Genomic DNA, 17599 nt, shown 5'->3' with positions numbered 1-17599 from the left:
TGGTGGAGTGATTACAAAGACATAAAATGAGATCGATGCACGTGCAAGAACCTTATCTCCACTCGCTTCAATCTTAATTTGTTGCTTTCATAAGTTGAACATCTTTAATTGTGCTGCACTTGAGATCTGTGCTAGCTTTCCCAAGACATTATCTGAGAGATTAAGCAATCTAATTTTGCAAAGAGGATGGAATCATGTTCAGGTCATCTGTAAATTATTAATGAGACGAGCTCTAAATTGTTGAGAATAGGACTGTTGAAGACTCAAAGGTGACACATATTTCTTGTCCAAGCTTAGACAAAACCTACAAGGAATCACCTGCTGAACTTTTAAGATCAAAATGCATCGCAGAAATAAAGTGGAATGAATCCAGTGCCTGTCAAAACTGATTTGATCTGGTTTATTATCCACTTCACATACACTTCTACCTACAGCAGATTCAGACCGACCTCAGCAGCTGAGAAAAATATTCAAAAACAAGTTTCATTTAATAAAGACAAACAAATAACAGCCAGAGGCATAAATTCATTCAAGGTCAAGGCCTTTTTCTTCAACTATACATAACAATCTATACAGAAAACCCATTAGAAAGCAAAAGCTAAGAATTCAAAAAGATCAATATCTATTTTCTGTTCATCCACTGTATGATTTTAAACAGCAACATGTAGAGTGCTGTGATAACTACATTAATAAGACCTTGAAAATGCACAGTGAGCTGTTTCAAGACACAGTTGCTAATGTTTGTGTGCATTCGCAGGTGTGAAAACAACAAGACCCCCAAATTAGACCACACACCTCCACGAAGAGAAAGAGCTCTCTGAACAAACAAATGACTGTCACACATTTGTGCCTAATAAGAGATTGACTCCGAAAAGTCTGGCAATTGGCAGAGCTGCATCTTGGCAAGGTTATATTTAGAAATTCACGTTAAATGTCTCTTCTCCAACACAAGTGAACATAGGAACTCTATTGCTTCACTCAAGTCCGATGTCGATTTCATGTGATATTTGCTGATAAGCCTGGCCTTTTCTGACGTTTGGATAATTCGTCTGAGTAGACGAGTCGATAACTAGGTTCTCACTCATTAGCTACAGATTCAAGGAAATAAGGTGGGCAATAGCTAAGTGTTTACTAGAGATGGACAATTAGATGTCTGTTAGGTGATAAAGTCTATATATAGTACTACAGGGCATCAAATCAATCAAGTCAAAGAAAATAAGATGTTGTTCAGTGTAATGCAGACAATGCTGGTCTGATGATGCTTAATACACAAGTTTTTGAAGGGATAATCAAATACTAGAAGCAGAAAGGGCTAAATGTCTGCTATCTTGTGCTACTATGAGACCCTGGACACCCTGAACATCATTTCTTCTTTAGACATTGTTTTTTAAATAAAATAAGTATCAGCTGTATACAAAATAACCAACATTTGGTTTTCGATCACTGAAGATTGGTAACTTTTAACAATCTGGACATGGAGCCTCATTGAGATGCCCATATCTCTGGAACTGAATGATATACAGCCTTGATAATTAAGATTCCAAAATAAAAGTTGATTAACAACTATAATCTAAAATCATATTGCAATATCATTAATACTTCTTGAGTTATAGGCACACAAACTTTGGAAAAAGAAGGTTCATGGCACTCACACAGGTATGTTCAATACAGTCTTGATGGAAAGAAATTAGATACATGTCTAGTTTTTACATTATTTGTTTTTCAGACATTCCTCTTTAAAAGAAAAGTAGTATCTTTTTTTTTTTTTTTTTTTCAAAAATTACCCACATTTGGTTTTTGGCCACTGAAAATGTGTACATTTCAATAATTTACTCCTGGAGCCATATTGAAATTTCAATATCTCTGGAACCGAATCTCATAGGGCATTGAAAGTAAAGATGCCTCAAGGAAAGTTTGTTAAGACCGAATATCTTCAAGGGCATTAATATATCTTTAATACTTCCTGAGTTACAGGCATGAAAACTTTGGAGAAAACCTAAAAATTGCTGTTTCCCCATTTTTGAATGGTCACCATTGGCACATAATGCAACAAAGATTGCTAAAGCCAACAGATTTTACTAATGGCGCTTTTCCACTACACAGTACCAGCTCGACTCGGCTCGCCTCGGCTCGACTCGGCTCTGTTTGGTTTTCCACTGTGTAAGTTGTACCTGTACCTCCACAATAGTACCTGGTTGTCATAGCGACGCTGCAAGAAACTGCCGTGATGTAATCTTCTACGCGACACACACCCGCTGTCTGCACCCCCTCGTTTGACCACGGCGTATTCTTCCGAGTTGCCATAATATGTAATGGATTGGATATGTCACGCAATCTCTGGCCAAACTTTTTAAAAATGGCGGGGTTATTCTGGATACTATTGCTGGCGCGTGCAATGATGACGCAGTGAATAGTGATGATTCTCTCTGACCAATCAGCAGTCTGCTGTGTTTTCACGTCACATTTTAGTATCGCCTTAGCTCGCCTCAGCTCGCTTGGAACCTCGCCGGAGGTGGTACGAAAAAAAGTACCTGGAAGCCGGTATAGGTACAACTTTTACACAGTGGAAAACCAAACAGAGCCGAGTCGAGTCGAGCCGAGGCGAGCTGGTACTGTGTAGTGGAAAAGCGCCATAATAGAGCTACCAATCTCTGTGAAAAATTACATTATGATGCTGCCATATTTCTTAAGTCATTTTTACCCCCCGTAACTTGTAACTGAATCTAAGGTGAAAATTGCCATTTTGACCTCCCTCTACAAAATAGTGGATTGCTCAGTAAATACTCAACAATGACATTTAATATTTTGGCTTTAATTACTATTAGGGTTGCATCGATCCGATACTCTGGATCGGTATCGATGCCGATCCAAGCTTTTTGAATGGATCGGATATCGGTGATGCGTGACCGATCCAAATTCGATACCATTACCAGAGTTTGATTAAATAAATAGCAAGAAATAATAGTCTACTGTAAAAACTATAATAATTCATACAAGAACACAATTATTTTAAAACATTGTCTTAAAAATAAAATACATTTAAAATACGTTGCGCTGCTTACACAACCACATGTGACGTGAATGTGACAGGCGAGTTCATATGGAACTTTCACATGCAAAGTCTACCTCAGTGCGGTAAACATGTCCCTGATTTGGAAATATTTTACTCTTGATACAGCAGCTCGTAGCACTGTAAATTGTAAGATTTGCAAAGCCAAAGTTTCAAGAGGTGGAAGTAGTGTTTCGAATTACAACACCACAAATTTAATCAAGCATCTTCAAAAGCATCACGCAAAAGAACACAAGGACTTCGCGAATCGAGTGACAGCTTTTAATACTTTCTTTGTAAATACTTTGTAAATGAGATATTGTTTAATACAGCAGTTAAATAAATAAGAAGTTATTATTAAATGACCTGCATTGTCTGACTATAACACTATTTCCTGATTTTGCTCTATTTCGTCGTCAAAAGTAGTCTGAAACAAGTCACAACTGAGCCGCTGCGCATCTCCATTCAAACACAGCGGTGTTTTGTTTATGAATGAACGTGCGTATTTAAACGAATCTAGTGAAATGATTCAATTTCCCATTCAAACAGAGAGTCACTTGCTTTATTCCTGAATGAACCATCCGTTCGAATGAATCAAAAGAATGAAATGATTCAGTAATTAAATCAGTGTCTTGCCACCATCTGCTGGCAGATCTGTTCAGTTATTTATATCTGTAATATTTCTGTTTTTAAAATGTTATTTTTAAAACATTAATCTTAATATGAATTTATGAATTTGATTGCCCTCATGCATGTATCTCTTTTTTCCCATTTTTTATCCAATAATGTGCAAGCAGATTTGGTATTTCTTTCTTTACATAAAACAAATAAATCTTAACGACAAAGTGAATTGTATACATTCTTTAGTTTTGGAGGTAAAATATCCCCACTGATATCGGCCTGGTATCGATATCGGTCGAAACTCAGAATTTTTGGTATCGGATCGGATTTGAAAAAATGGTATCGTTGCATCCCTAATTACTATACATGTTATCCTTTCTTCAGTAAAAAAAATTAGCAAAATCAAAAATTTGAGCCGGGGACCTCTGGTTGATTCAACACGGTTTTGATATATTTATGGTAGGAAATTTACAAAATATCTTCACGGAACATGATCTTTACTTAATATCCTAATGATTTTTCGACATAAAAGAATGTCGATAATTTTGACCATACAGTACAATATATTTTTCTATTGCTACAAATATACCTGTGCTACTTATAACTGGTTTTGTAGTTCAGGGTCACATATTTGATTAGTTTCAAGAGGAGGAAGAAAAGAAATTGTTGAATGAAATCATTATTTTTGTTTTCTTTGCACACAAAACATATTCGTTCTGTGCCTTGAACATGCTAGTTGCATCACTGTCCATAGAGGGTCAGAAAGCTGTCAGATTTCATCAAAAATATCTTAATTTGTGTTCTGAAGATGAACGAAGGTTTACAGGTTTGGAACGACATGAGGGTGCGTAATTAATGACAGAATTGTCATTTTGGGGCAAACTATTCCTTTAAGGCTTTTTTAATGCAAGTAAAAATAGCCATGCACACCAAGAAAATAAAACTACTGTAAAGTTGCAGAAATAGCCATATTAATTGTGAGACTACTTTTAGCAGTTCTTTATAAGGATGTCATTTTTATATCACTTTACTTCCAGTGTAAGTGCAATACTGTGACATTTATTTTTATTATTTAAATTAATTTCTTTTTTTTAATGAACTGTTTTAAATGGGTTATAAATCCAAGTTATTTCCTGTGATAATCCACCAGCTACCAACACTGTCAAAGTGTGCAGTCTTCAGCAAAATCCCAGCTGAAATCAAGCAGGCAAAAACTTACACGTTATGAAGGGGTCTTGCTGAGTCCTGCTGTGAAACTATAATAAAAGTATATTTTCACATTGTCAGTTTTGTCAGACAATCTTAAAGCATACTTCAGACTGTCAGTTGGAAATCGAGTTTACTCCAAACTCTTCAGCAAGCAGCGTTGACTCCGTGACCTCCGAGCTCTGAGCAAACAACGAATGGCACTGGGAGACAAACGACAGGGCTGGGCCTCCTGTCAACTCTGCGCTGACAAAGCAGCAGACCACACAGGTAGGCAGAGCAAGAGAGAGAGAGAATGTGAATGAAAGAACGAGGGAAACATGGACCCGGCACCTCAATCTCCAGTTTAAACAGCAAACCCGCGGCCCCATCCATCAGCGTAACAGCGATAAGCGTGTAAGAGAGCGAGAGGACAGAACAACCTAAACAAAGTAGAGCAAACAAACTTCAACCCGACATTAGCATTTACAGCCTCAGAGGAAACGCTTGGCCTGCAAAACATAACTGAAGTTGACTTTGTTCGAGCACTGTATATGAATTCTCTAATAAACAAGATGGAAAAGCCTGAAGCATGTGTAGATTAATGAGCAAAGCATCCACTTTTTGGTCAAGAGGGACTTCTCATCCCTTCAAGTCAACGGATCAGGGCGTCAATGCATAATAATAGTGTCTATGAACAAATTATTCACTATTATGAATAATTGCATATGAGAAAAAAAAAACACTCAGTCAAAGATGTTGGCTATTCATTTATCATCACCGAGTTTAATTGATGTTCACGGAGCGTGTTCTGAAAAATTACTTTTTGATACAAGTGTTAGGCACACTATGACACTGACACATGTTGAATGTTGAACACTGCCTACAAACTGCGTACATAAATGGTCAATTAAAACAGCACCGCTAGTAAAATGTTCAGCCAACTGGTCATTATCACAAGATAACCCTGACTGTATCACCCAGAAGGGGTTTATTTTGAGATAATGACTGATTGACTGACTGTACATTATCCTGCTAATTACATGCCTGCTTACCAGATAAATACTGTATACATATGGACAAGAATTACTGAGCTATTTGAGCTGAAATAATTCTATTATGCAAGAAGAAAGAGGCTGAGGAGTGTGTCACGCCAGACTCAAAGCCGTGACAAATCAATGGAGGACAAAGTGGAGTTGGTTAAGTCGCAACGAAAAATATTTATTAACATAAGTAAAAAAAACACATAAATGACAAAATCAACATAAACACTATTTCGGTCGGACCATGATGCCAAAACGTCCGACCGAACCAAGTTTAACTAATAATGAAATCCAAATAAACAAACAAACAAAACAAACAAACAAAAAAAAAAAACGGGAGCAGGCCACACCACGCCAACACAGCCCCAACATTTATGGCAGGAAGAACAGGAGGAGATTGTTCACTTGATGAGTCTCCTGGCCCCGCCCACTGGCCGGCTGTAGTAGGGAGAACCCGGAACCCATCACAAGTGATACAGGTCACATAAAACTAGCACAGTAATGTCGAAAATAATACAAATTAATGATTGTGAAGTCTTATAAGTGACTGAAGTGAAATGTTCTACACTGGAGACGCAACTCAAATGATTTCAAAAGAGTTTGATGTTAGTGTGTTGCTAAGCTAACAGCATCACATTCTAATAGACATAAAAATGCATTGCCAGTAGAGATCGACCGATATGGTTTTTTCTATAACCGATGCCGTTCTTCCCTTTATTTGCATGCTAAAATGTCACACTAATGATAAGTGGATGCACATCATTTCTAAACTTAACATCATGAACACTGAACACAATGAACCATCTTTCGGAGCTTGATTTTGTGCACTGTCTGCACAGTATTATTATAAAAGATTTAACCAAAGTTAACCAAACAAATCAAACTGACCAAGTATTAAATATATAAAACAGATAATATAAAAACTGTTAATTATTTACATAAAAGTTTAAGAGCTGAGATTAATGTTAAAATTAATGTTTTGAATACAACATTTTGAATACAGAAATATTAAATGATTTATAGAACTGAAAGGATCTGCCAGCAGGTGGTGGCAAGACACTGATTTAATTACTGAATCATATCATTCATTTGATTCGTTCGAACAGCTGATTCATTCCTGAATAAAGCAAGTGACTCTTTATGAATGGGAAACTGAATCATTTCCACCGGCCACCGTGGCGAGTAAATAAAAATAACATACTTCAACCGGACGGCGTGAGGAGGTAATGCACCTTAACGTTGGTTGCGAACTGCCGTTAAAATACACAAAGAAATACACTTTTAGCGGAGGCACACCTTCAAAAAAATGTGGCGATACATCACAGGCGTTAAGAGGTCTGTTAAAATATCTTTACAATCTGCTTTTGAAGAAATATATTGTATTTCGTGCTACAGTGCACATTCTGTCAGATGCAATTCATGGCGCGTCTTTCTCAATATACTGTACAACGCGGCATTCATTCACATCAGATGATAACTCAGGTGCAGAGTTCCACTCACACAGGGGTGTAATTTCCACTGGGGACTCGCTTTTCAAAATCCCGTTGGTGTCCACCCAAATGGTTTTGTTAAGTAATCTCTTGTATTTTAGAATGCACGCTCTACGCTGCCGAGAGTTTCGCGCTATAGTAAAAACGAAACCACGCACGCGCATTCAAAAGCAACTTTAATACCCGGCGTTAAGAGAGCGACTCCCCAATGTGCGCAAACTAGGCTACATAAAATATCTAGGCTGTTATAGTATGTGGGCTATAAGTTGTGTAGTTGTGAAGATAGCTCTGTATCATGATAGAAAAATTCGGTGAAAATGTCAGTATTTTATTGAGGCTTGAGATTAAATAAACTGCTCAAGTATAGTAGATCTTGTAGTATTAATTTTCACATGCAGCTACACATTGTTGGTTAAAAACAAAGTGGCTGGTAAAAACATTTAGTGGCTGGTAGATTTTGAAATCCACCAGCCACACTGGGGTCCTTCACAGCAGTGCTTCCCACCGCACTAATAACACGGGGCTGCCCGCGGACGTGCCTGACTACTAAACACGGATATCAGCCAATATATAAAAAAAAAGACAAATATCGGCCTGATATATCGACCGAACGATATATCGGTCGACCTCTAATTGCCAGGGCTGACAAAATCGCTAGCCTGATGTTCCGGAGCTATGGTGTCTTCCAGTCGGGCTACCAAAATGTATCAGAGGAATAATTTATTCCTGTGATGCAAAGCTGGATTTTTTTTCAGCCATTACTTTAGTTTTCAGTGTCACGTGATTCTTCAAAAATCATTTTAATATGCTGATTAATTACTGTTATTATCAATGTTGGAAAAAGTTGTGCTGTGTGTGTTTTTTTTTTTTTGTTTTTTTTTTTGTTTTGGAACCGGTGATTCTTTTTTCAGGATTCTTGATGAATAAAAGGTTACATTTCTAAGTATTTGCTGTCACTTTTTTTTTAATCAATTTAACACATCCTAAAAAAGCATTATTATCATAAAAGCATTTATTTCTTTCAAAAAAAGAATAAAAAATTACTGACCCCAAACTTTTAGATTTCTATTTGAAATAAACACTGTTCTTTTCAACTTTTTATTTGTTAAATAAAAAAAAAATATTAAGCAGCACAAATGTTTTCAACATTAATAATAAATCAGCATATTAGAATGATTTCTGAAGGATCATGTGACACTGAAGAACGGAGTAATGATGCTGAAAATTCAGCTTTGTATCACAGGAATAAATTACATTGTAAAATATATTTACATAGAAAACAGTTGTTTTACATTGAAATTATCACAATATTACAGCTTGTTCTGTATTTTTGAGCAAATAAATGCAGACTTGATGACCATAAGAAACATCTTTAAAAACCACAAAAAAAAGTCTTACTGATCCCAAACCTTTGAGCGGCAGTGTATCTCTAAAGAGAACCAACTTCAGAAATGTTTTGATGGCATTTTCATTACCTGTAATGCCTAATAAAGAAACATTTATTAATTTTACCAGGGAATCAACTTTATTTCTGCTGGTTCAAGAGGCACCCCTAGTGGCAGAGAATGAATTTTCAGGTTGCCTGTCTGCTGTTTTTGTTCAGACCAGCGTGAAAATCTGCCCATATTTTTACACAGCAAATACGCAGTTGTAAATGTTTAAAAAAATGCATAAATGTGTGCCTTCGTGGGTTCAACAGCTTGTGAAATATTCTCTAAGACAAGGGTGCCCAATCCTGTTGCTGGAGATCTACCTACCTGCAGACTTTAGTTCCAGCCCTGCTCCAACACAGCTGTCTGTAATTATCAAGTGCTACCTAAGAGATTAATTAGCTGGTTCAGGTGTGTTTGATTAGAGTTGGAGCAGAACTCTGTAGGATGGTAGATCTCCAGGAACAGGATTGGGCACCCCTGCTCTAAGGTATATTTCTGTATAAGTAAATGCAGGTAAAATAATGAAACTAAGGAATTTTTATTAGTCTGAATTAGGGATGCCTGATAAAGAAGCATTTATGAATTTTACCAGAGAATCCACTTTATTTCTGCTGGTTCAAGAGGCACCCCTAGTGGCAGAGAATGAATTTTCAGGTTGCCTGTCTGCTGTTTTTGTTCAGACCAGCGTGAAAATCTGCCCATATTTTTACACAGCAAATACGCAGTTGTAAATGTTTAAAAAAATGCATAAATGTGTGCCTTCGTGGGTTCAACAGCTTGTGAAATATTCTCTAAGACAAGGGTGCCCAATCCTGTTGCTGGAGATCTACCTACCTGCAGACTTTAGTTCCAGCCCTGCTCCAACACAGCTGTCTGTAATTATCAAGTGCTACCTAAGAGATTAATTAGCTGGTTCAGGTGTGTTTGATTAGAGTTGGAGCAGAACTCTGTAGGATGGTAGATCTCCAGGAACAGGATTGGGCACCCCTGCTCTAAGGTATATTTCTGTATAAGTAAATGCAGGTAAAATAATGAAACTAAGGAATTTTTATTAGTCTGAATTAGGGATGCCTGATAAAGAAGCATTTATGAATTTTACCAGAGAATCCACTTTATTTCTGCTGGTTCAAGAGGCACCCCAAGTGGCAGAGAATGATGCTGCGTTCCAGGCAGGTTTTTTAACTGGTAAATCACCACTTCAAACCATGACTCACGACTTTGTAGCGTTCCAGGCAAGTCACGCCAAATTGCCTGGGCACATTTATGAATTATTATTATTTTTATATTATTATTAATTTGATTGCAATGTTATATTGTCCTAAGCTCTATTTTTCCACCGTGTGCCACTTGCATAAACACCGCACCCATTAGGGCTGACTTTGTTGTTTCGCAGGCTGTGTAACGTCAGAACTCGGAACTGGGAGTACATCGATCTAGTACGAGTTCACGAGTGGGAAGTCACGGGTTTGACTGCCGTTCCAGTGCACTTTCACTGGTAGAAGGTCGGACAAAAAAAAAGGGTTACGGGTTGTCTGGAACGCGGCATTAATTTGCATTTTCAGGTTGCCTGTCTGCTTTTTTTGTTCAGAGCAGCGAGAAAATCAACCCATATTTTTACACAGCAAATATGCAGTAAGTGTCTAAAAAATGCATAAATTTGTGCCTTTGTGGGTTCAACAGCTTGTGAAATACCCTCTAAGGTATATCTCTGTATAACCAAATGCAGGTAAAATAACAAAACTACGGAATTTGTATTAGTTCGCATTAGGGATGAATTTATTCCTTTACAATGAGACACAAATTTGCTTTCCAGTACCTTTACTTTCCCTGCTCTTCTCTGGTGGCTTGAGTTGCTAACCTCCACCCGAGCAGAAGACATCATTACAACTTCCAAGCAAATTCCAAGCATTTTTCGTCTCTGCAATTCTCCTTTGCTCTAGTTTGTTTCCTCATCCAGCTTTCTAATAAACATGGCATTGTATACTGCAAATGTTGTTGGCTCTGTGACAAATTGCTTTTGCTTCTCTGTGGCAAGTCGCTTTGGATAAAAGCGTCAGGTAGACGCATAAATTGTACTTTAATGTAGATAAAGTACAACTGTGTACCTCTCTGGGGCACTGTCCCAATGACAAGGCAGTTTAGACAATTTACTAATTCTTGGAACAAAGCAATAACCAAGAACAGAATTATCAAGAACATTCATTCTACTGCTTTAATAATTTATTGTTAAAAACCAGACCATCTCAGACATCCACTTCAAAAAAATGGATTATTCGAAGGCTTCTTGTGCACGAATGATGAAATCCGACAGAAACAGCACACGACTATGGGATCAGTCAGATTTGTGAAAAATACGCAATGGAACTGTCAAACTGTCAAAAAGTTAGACCTTGCAAAATGGTTAAGATGACCTTCACTCATCAAATTACAACAGGTTCCTGTTCAGCACCTGCAGCTTAAAATCTGCTCAGCATGGAACATGCCACTCAGCTCGAGGCATTTTATGGTACAGCTATAATTCATCCATCAAATAACTGCCGGTATGGACAGAAGGTTGCTGTCTGCAGATTACCGTGTCGTCTTTAGCGTCAAACACAAACCGGAGGACCACAACCAGAATAACACTTCCCCCTTCTATAGATAGGCACAGTCAGTCATCCGTTACCCCCCAAGATTAGAGGAGAAAGAGAGAGCGGGTACTTTTATTTTGGGAATCTGAGAGGGGGGCGAGGCGGATAAAAGCGTTGTGGTTTATGGCCAACGTTCCCCACCACGTGTGCATCCCTGGAGAGGTTGAGGCCGGCCAGCCGGTCCACTTCACCTTTTCAGAAGAACCTGCGGATGCTGTGGTCACAACTACAACCTATTTCCAGCTCTGCAGCTATGTGATTATACCAATGATCCCTTCCGCCATCGCAAAAGCCTATAAGGGGCAGTATTCCTGTGGCGCCTGTCGGGCAATTCGACACACACTTAATCCTCCTCTGTGTTTCATGGAAACAGCAATAGAAAACACATCAGGAGGTCTGGAGATAGAAACACACAAACGTCCGTACAGGGACTGGAAACTTTTGGGGAAGTTTTGTAAATGGAGCTTATCAGGAAACAAGCCGTGTACGGTAACTGCTTACTTAAGGTGAAGTCCAGAAACTTTGGAGGTAGGCATGCTGCCCATTGGCTCCAGCCTAATTTTTGGTGTTTGCGGGGGCATTTTAACATGCGGTTCAATGGAAGCAGCTGGTCTGTCGGTACCAGAGCTGCTGATACAGCTCCTCGAGGTCAAAAACGTTAGAATAATACATCACTGCCTCAACGGTGGAAGCAACACAGCAGGGAAGGTTTGCGGCTCACCACTCTTATATTTAAAGCTCTATTATATGGAGTCAATTCATTAAGCTTCCAGAATTAGTGCGGATAAGGATTCATGTTTCTAGGTAAAAGGGAAAAATGGATTAGACACAAGACGGCAGATGCTATAGAGAGATGTTCCATCCTCTACAACAATATTTATTTATGTCACATCAATGCTATTCAGAAAACTCCCTACAATTTTTTGAAAGAAATCAATACTTTTATTCCGCAAGGATGCATTAAATTGATCTCAAGACTTTTATAATGTTACAAAAGATTTATCATCCAAAATAAATGCCGTTCTTTCAATTTTAAATTCATCAAAGTATCCTGTGGAGAGGAAAAAATGTATCAATGCATCCACAAAAAATATTAACCAGAATAACGGTTTCCTTTTCAACTTTTTGAAGAATCATATGATGCTGAAGACTGGTGAAATGGCTGCTTATCATTTAGTTTTGCAATCATAGAAATAAATTAGATTTGAAAATCATTAAAAATATAAATAATTATTAGGGATGTAACGATATGATAATATTGTGATATGAAGTACACAATACAATATTTATTGTGATATTAATTTTTTTTTTTGTCCTGTATTTTGTACATTTTCAAGTTAAATTCTTCTATATAATGCACTTTGAGAGTTTAACATTTAAAGCTCCAACCCATGTTCTTAAATAAGAAAACTTAAGTCAGAAAAAAAGTCAGTGAATTGACCTGTACCTGAACTTTAAAAGGGGCTCAACCCTCTTTTTATTTGTGATACACTGTCCCAGTCTAAATTACAGTCACACTGGTGTTTTAGGAAGCCAAACTAATAATAATAATAATAATAAAAATAAAAATAATAATAATAGCCATATATTGTAAAATAACTGCACCGCAAAATAAATTAAAATGAATTTCATAGGTATATTATTTTTGCTTTACACTACAGTAGGAAAATACAATACTTCTTTCCTAATTTCCACAATATTGATACTATCCTTACATCCCTAAAAATTATTCATCATTTTCATGCACTCCCACTTAATATTTGTTGAAGACAGTATATGCAGTAAACAAGTTTAAAAAATTGAATTAATAAGGAGTTGTCAGTGATAATGATGACACAAAAATTAAACAAAAAACAATGGCTTAAAAAACTGTAAAAATGAACACCAGCATGCACAGCACTCCTGTGAAATCACAAAATAATAATAAAAAAAAAGACACTTTTAAAAGAAAAATACTTCTCTGAGCCTCAGTAGTTCATATCGAGTCAGGCTGAGCCCTCCTAGAAGAACTGCAATGTGGATAATAACAACTGGCCCTCATCCATTTCAAAGAGAAGTCTCTGCTTTCTTGAATTCACTTTTTATTTTATGCTTCATGTTTATAAGTCTTCACTATGAAAGTCACTCGTTTATTGTGTATATCAGGCTCGTGGGCATAAAGTTAGAGATCTTCAAGAGTCCCCTGGCATTATTTTGAAACTATAAGACTGAAAAATAAGGTTTAAAAGAAAAGATTAGCTACACAATGTCTTCTGAGAAAATCATTATGAGCTCTAGAGCCATCAAATTTCACAAAAACATAATTGCTGCATTCCGTGCTACTTCACCGATATAATTACTTAGCATTTGACCACAGCTATGCTAACCAGAAGGAAATTAGCTTCAGATGAGCACAGGAGACAATGGTCACTGGTGTCAGGGGTGTGAACCCACCAGCTGGCCTACCCAGCATTGCAATATGGCCAGCTCCCTGTAGTCCATTATCTGAGCTGGCCTAAGACCAGAGACTCAATCTATGGCAGACGATAGGTCCTGTTTGGGACCGTCCACTGTTTACTGAGGTCCAACGAAGCTGCTCGTTCTTCACAGGGACCAAAGAGGAATGCAGATGGCATGGAGAGGCGAGCATGACAGGCAGTGGAGCCTAACATCACGCCCCAGAAACCTTCAATTCGGCTTTGCTTCGGTGAGTCCATCCAATGGAGGATTAGAGATTCTCTCCAGGGATGAAACCAAGCTCGTCCGATCAAGATGGTCTTACCTTGAATGCATAGCTCAAAAACATTCCACATTGAAACAAACATTAAAGTTTGTTTTAAAAGTCTACTCTAAAGAACATCTAGTTCTCAAAAGCTGGTTTTATTGATCACGAAAGCTCTAAAGTGAAAAAATAATTAATCACAGGTTTAATGTACCGAAGCACAACAAAGCAGATACGGCAAAATTTACCTTAAAGCCTCTGTGTAAACATTTAAATGGAAACAGCAACACAATAAGTCCGCGGATGTTAACACAAAAACCATTTAGTTGTCACTGATACTAATGAACGTGTTCTACAAACACGTCAAACTCCTGGTTCACACAATGTCAGCGGATAAACAAAAGTGATGACATTGTTAACAAGTCTACTGACTTTGAGTAATCACTGTAAGGTGTTTGGAAACATTACTTGGCTCTCTGTTGACAGCCTTTCCTGTAGTCAGATATCCTTGTCTGCATTCAGAAGGGGATTTCAAATTAGTCTCAAGGTATTTAATAATATGGCTGAGGTACAACAGATTATAAATTATGTTTCATCACTGGCATATTGATTACGGTGCGTGCAAATGCAGGACAATCAAATTCCAATATTTGTTTTGCAAAGTGCTTTGTTGGGAAACTAAACTGCATCTAAAGTCATGCCCTTATTACCACATATGTGATGCCATAGATCAGAATTTTAATTTTCTTTGGGTTTCCAAGACAAAAGTGTTTCAATTAAACTATCATGAGTTAAAGGGGGCATAACACACACAGTTTCACCCAATCGTATGTTTATCTTGAGTACCTATAGAGTAGTACTGCATCCTTCATATCTCCAAAAAGTCTTTAGTTTTATCATATTTACAAAAGAAAGATACAGCTTTAGGATTCTTTCTGAAAACAGCTGGAGGCACGCCGTGGGCGGAGCTAAAGATTGACGAGAACTTGCTCGCCGATTGCCAACAAAACACAGACATTTGATGCCATTTCACTTACCATGTGCAGTTCTGAATCATGACCGGGATCTTTTATAGCTCCGTCTTTCAGTATCAAACGATGTGCAAATCCACCGTCAAACTGGGCCTCGTTTATAAATTATTCGTCAACAAACACACTTGCAAATCTCTGTTTCCACTGTTCATGTAACGCTGGGTTCTTCGGGAAGCTGAGCAAAGTTATCTTTGCCTTACAACCAAAACCACACTTGTTTAGAGACATTCTTCCCAAGTAAGTCCTGTGCAGCAGCGCAGCCGGATGAAGCACGTTGATGGGCACGCTTTTGCGCTCACTCTAGTCGATGTGTGTGCGGGCGCGCTCTTTCTAGAGAAACGCCCATACAAGGAGTTCCACCCTTCAGGATGTCATGAAGAGCCATGATCGAAAAAAAAAACTTTCAGAAACTTGTAAAAACCCCAGAACTGTGTATTTGGCACAGAAATGCTCTGTTATACGTCCAAATCGTTTTTTGAAATTTTGGCCATGTTTAGCATAAGACTCCAACTCTTTAACAGTGTAAATAACTTAACATGCATGAAACAGCATTGGACCCCCCTTTAAGCTCACATTAAAAGAACTGAAAATGTACAGCTGATATAAAAAAAATAGTTCTAAAGCTTGTCAAAAAAAACAACATTCAATGAGCTCATATAAAATTCTCATATTAAAACTCACAAACTAAAAGGAAACCAATTAACTAACACTGAGATACAACTACAAAATATAGATAATGAGATATGTTTATGAGTCCCTTGTTTGTCTTGAACAAATTCCCACAAATTCTTTGTTTTTTTTAGCATTTCTGTGAATTTGAACCCTTTCCAACAATGACTGTATGATTTTGAGATCCATATTTTAACACTGAGGACAACTGTGGGACTCATATGCAACCATAGAAGGTTTAAACACTCACTGATGCTCCAGACGGACAAAACGATGCATTAAGCCAGGTGTCTAAACTTTTGAACAGAATATAATGTCTACATATTTCCTATTTTGCCTAAATATTATATTTCTTTTCATTTAGTACAGCCCTTCAGAAGCTACAGAAGATACAGTGTTTCCCAGAAGACAAAACAAAATAAACTTACCTGCTCTTCAAGTTCAGTTTTTACCACTGGCTTTTAATGCATTGTTTTTCCTTCTGGAGCATCAGTGAGCATTTGAACCTTCTGAAAGTTGCATATGAGTCCCTCAGTTGTCCTCAGTGTGAAAAGATGGATCTTATAACCATACAGTCATTGTTGGAAAGGGTTCAAATACACAAAAATGCTGAAAAAAACCCCCAAAGAATTTGTGGGACCTGAAGGGTTTTTCTGAAGAACAGTGGGCAGTTTAACTGTTTAGGACAAAGAAGGGACTTGTGAACAATTATGACTAACCAGAAAAACACTGCTGTGGAGCTGTGGATCATACAGGTAACATAATATGAAGAATAAAGTGTATGTAAACTTCTGAACAGGTCAATTTTTTTATAAATTCAACTATTATTTTCACTTGTGGACTATATGTAAATGTCTTTTACGTAAAATATCTTATTCAGGTCAGTACTAAATAAAAAAAATAACATGCATTTTGTATGATCCCTCTTATTTTACTAAAATAATTAACATTTTGCAGATTCTGCAAGGTGTATGTAACTTTTGACCTCAACTGTAAAAAAATTAATTACATTCATTCTACTCTTCTATAATAACTGAAATACTTCACATTACAATTTCCGAGTTCTTAAGTTGCAAATTCCCAAAAGGACTTGGAGGTGACACAGCAGCTGCAAACCAATCTGCAGACACCTGCTGACGGCTGAAATACATTAGAAAGGCCAATAGCACATATAATATCTTCTGCATACGTTGACGCCATCATCCCATATCTTGAGGAACAGTGATCTAAATGAGGTCTGACAGATCACCGCAAACTTCAGAGACATGTGAGCACGAGGAAAAATATTCAAGCTTTCTTTGCCATGGTACCATCATTTCTAAATCACTCTCCAGAGGCGCAAAAACCTCACTCAAAATGATTTATAGTCAAAGTATAACATCCCTGCAACCCACTGGCTATGGATTACAATATCTGCCTCCCATGTGTAAAAATCATCATCTGTGACAAAAAAAAATTAAGCCATTTAGGAGGAAAAAGTGTGTTTCAGCCAAGCTATCGTCTGTCTTTGATTATTTGACTCATAGCTGGAAGTTTAATTTCACGCAGACAATCTTTTGCCATAAAAACGGCTTCAGCATGGGGCTTAACCAACAGGTTGCAAAAAGCAGACCCTCGAGTTAAGTAACATCAGACGAACACCCTGGATGTGAGTGCTTATGTGTGCGGATCAGGTAAAATCTACTCTCTTTAGGTCGAGTCTCACAGCTCTCGTCTATTGACTATGCTGCAATGAGCTTGTGCATTT

This window comes from Garra rufa, chromosome 11 (genome assembly GCF_049309525.1).
Source record: "Garra rufa chromosome 11, GarRuf1.0, whole genome shotgun sequence".
Classification (NCBI taxonomy): domain Eukaryota; kingdom Metazoa; phylum Chordata; class Actinopteri; order Cypriniformes; family Cyprinidae; genus Garra; species Garra rufa.
The sequence above is the reverse complement of the archived record's forward strand: the minus strand, read 5'-3'. Positions refer to the sequence as shown.